At 50.8% G+C, this 3,051-nt stretch overlaps 1 long non-coding RNA gene across 1 annotated transcript; it reads right to left on the bottom strand.

Annotated features, from left to right (window-relative positions):
- Nucleotides 1–765: 765 nt before the first annotated feature.
- LOC109023189 (uncharacterized) lies at nt 766–2,841 on the bottom strand. The gene is made up of 4 exons (XR_002002559.4): nt 2,713–2,841; nt 1,756–1,905; nt 1,375–1,459; nt 766–994 (listed from the first exon to the last, which is right to left on the bottom strand). It is a non-coding gene; the product is annotated as an uncharacterized lncRNA (long non-coding RNA).
- Nucleotides 2,842–3,051: the final 210 nt, after the last annotated feature.

Below are 3,051 nucleotides of genomic sequence, written 5' to 3'. Positions count from 1 at the left end.
AGTATCCCAGTCTTGCAATATGTTTGGTATGTGATGAATATTCAGAAAACATTGGTTGAATTTAAGATGAATAGTGAGTGGCTGGTGCCAGGCACGGTGGTTCATGCCTATAATCCTAACACTTTGGGAGGTCAAGTGAGAACTGCTTGAGCCCAGGAATTTGAGACCAGTCTGGGCAACACTGGGAGACCCTATCTCTACAAAACAATTTTTTTTTTTTTTGAGATGGAGTCTCGCTCTGTTGCCCAGGCTGGAACGCAGTGGCACGATCTTCGCTCACTGCAACTTCCGCCTCCTAGCTTCAAGCAATTCTCCTGCTTCAATCTCCTGAGTAGCTGGGACTACAGGCACCCACCATGATGCCTGGATAGTTTTTGTATTTTTAGTAGAGAAGGAGTTTCACCATGCTGGCCAGGCTGGTCTCAAACTCCTGACCTCGTGATCGGCCTGCCTCAGCCTCCCAAAGTGCTGGGATTACAGGCGTGAGCCACCGCACCCAGCCTACAAAACATTTTTAAAAATTAGCCGGCCATGGTGACACACACCTGTAGTCTTAGCTATCCAGGAGGCTGAGACAAGAGGATCACTTGAGCCCAGGAGGACAAGACCGCTGTGAGCTGCTATGATCACATAACTGCACTCCAGCTTGGGCAACAGGCTGAGACACTCTCTCCAAAAAAAGAAAAAAAACAAGAATGGATTGATATTGATATTGAATGAATGACTCCCCGGGGTCACCTCCTGGAAAGAATAATTGGGTTGTGATCATTGCAAAGAGCATGTTTATTTCAACAGGTACAACTGCATACTCTGCCCCACGTCGCCTTTTTCCATTAATAGGGTTATGGGAAGCCTTTTGTGAAGTCTTCTGTGAAGGGCCATCGACATGTCATGGTTTCAGCAAGAGTTTGTCCGGGATTTGTGATGTGTCTCATCCAGTGCTTGGTGCTGTGGGCCTGTGTGATGGTCTCATCCAGTGCTTGGTGCTGTGGGCCTGTGTGATGGTGATGGCAGTGGGGACAGCAAACAGAGCACAGGTTGTGGTCCTTGTCATCAAGGATCTTCCAATTCAGATGGTTTGGTCACATGTAAGTTCATATAAAAAGTAGAATAATGCTGCCAAGTGGTATGAACCCAAATACCATTGAACAGCAAAAATGGTGAGTGTTACCAAAGGCCATGGCAGAAAGCACAGGATGTCTCCTCTGCCACTTGTTACATGTTCATAAGAAATCTACTTATTTGTCTGAGCCTCTGTGTCCCAGTTTGTAAGACAGGTAATCATGTCTGCCACGCAAGATATGGACTAAACTCTTTAGGACACAGGTCCTTAGACAGCAGATTGAAACAGATATTTAAAGTACATAACAGTACCTGACACATGGGAGAAGTTTCCAGAAGGTTGGTTCCTGTACAAGGATTTTTCAGTCACAAGTGCAGGATCCTAACTGATCACAACCTAAGCACAAAAGTGGGGTGGGGAGTGGGGGGACATGACTTATTGATTTATATAACCCCCAAAGTGCAACAATAAATAGGCTTCAGGCATAGCAGGATCCAGGAGCTCAAATGATGTCACCAGGGCTCTGCCTCTATTGCCATTTCTCACACAAGCTTTCTCTAGAGGTAAGAATAGGCAGCAGCAACCTGAGTCCAGGTTAACCCCAGAAGGAGCTCCTCTTCCCAGAAATTGGGGGACGAAAGTCTCCAGGAGGTCTCTGATTGGTGCAAATCAGCTCATGCATCATCCCTTACCCAATCACTGTGGCCAGAGGAATTCGATGATCTGATGGGCAGGGCCTGAGTTCCGTTCCCACTCCTTTGTTGACGCGGGTGACGGCAGTGGTAGGACCACCCAAACCACGTGGAATGAGTTTCTGAGTGGGAACAGGCTACCTAGTTCTTCTGTAAACTCAGAAGAAATTAATAAAAGTGAGACCTGCTTGTTTCTCCGGGGTGAAAAATGGGAAAGCTCATATTTCCTTACAGAAACAAAAAATAGGCCGATTCACAGCTGTAATCCCAGCACTTTGAGAGGCCGAGGAAGGCGGATCACGAGGTCAGGAGTTCGAGACCAGCCTGACCAACATGGTGAAACCCCGTCTCTACTAAAAATACAAAAATTAGCCAGGCGTGGTAGCGGACGCCTGTAATCCCAGCACTTTGGGAGGCCGAGGAAGGCAGATCACGAGGTCAGGAGTTCGAGACCAGCCTGACCAACATGGTGAAACCCCATCTCTACTAAAAATACAAAAATTAGCCAGTCGTGGTAGCGGACGCCTGTAATCCCAGCTACTCAGGAGGCTGAGGCAGGAGAATTGCTTGAACCCAGGAGGCGGAGGTTGCAGCGAGCCAAGATCGCGCCACTGCACTCCAGCCTTGGCGACAGAGCTACACTCCGTCTCAAAAAATATATATATAGTATGCGAACGCGAACACAGAGTGTGTACGTGTGTGTGTGTGTGTGTGTGTGTGTGTGTGTGTGTGTGTGTGTAGCTTCCCTAGGCTGACTAGGGGAGTGGTACCCGCTGGCCGGGCAAGCGGGACTTCCGCGACCCCAGGGAACAGGCAAAAAGCTCAAAGCGCAAAGCGGGGAGCGCATCCGGAGAGGGTCCCCGGAGGCCTGGGGTAGTCGGAGCTGAGCCCTCGTTAGAGGGAGGGCAGTGGCATGCAAAGGGGAGGGAGGCAGGGACGCGCCCCGCCTGGCTGAACCTGGAGCCGGTGTCTGAGCGGCTATTCTGGACACGCACTGGGCAGGAACATCCTGGCGCCCAGAGGAGAGCAGGGCACCGACACCCAGCCGCTCGCGGTCAGAGCAGCCGGGCAGCCGACCGTGGCCGCCGGGAGGGGCTGAGCCAGGCGCCGGCACAGCCCGCGAAGCCTCCTTCCCTAACGTTCTGTTCCATTTTCTCAGTATTGAAAGTAAAAGGGCGGGGGCAGGGACGGAGGGCTGTTTACCTAACATCCTGTAACTGCGGCCTTGAGCAACGAAGCATTTAACGTCAGAGAGCAGGAGAGGGGGAAGGGGTAGAGAGAGGGAGCAGAGACAGA

This window comes from Gorilla gorilla, chromosome 15, assembly GCF_029281585.2.
Source record: "Gorilla gorilla gorilla isolate KB3781 chromosome 15, NHGRI_mGorGor1-v2.1_pri, whole genome shotgun sequence".
NCBI classification, from domain to species: Eukaryota; Metazoa; Chordata; class Mammalia; order Primates; family Hominidae; genus Gorilla; species Gorilla gorilla.
This window is presented reverse-complemented; position numbering and strand designations above follow the sequence as displayed.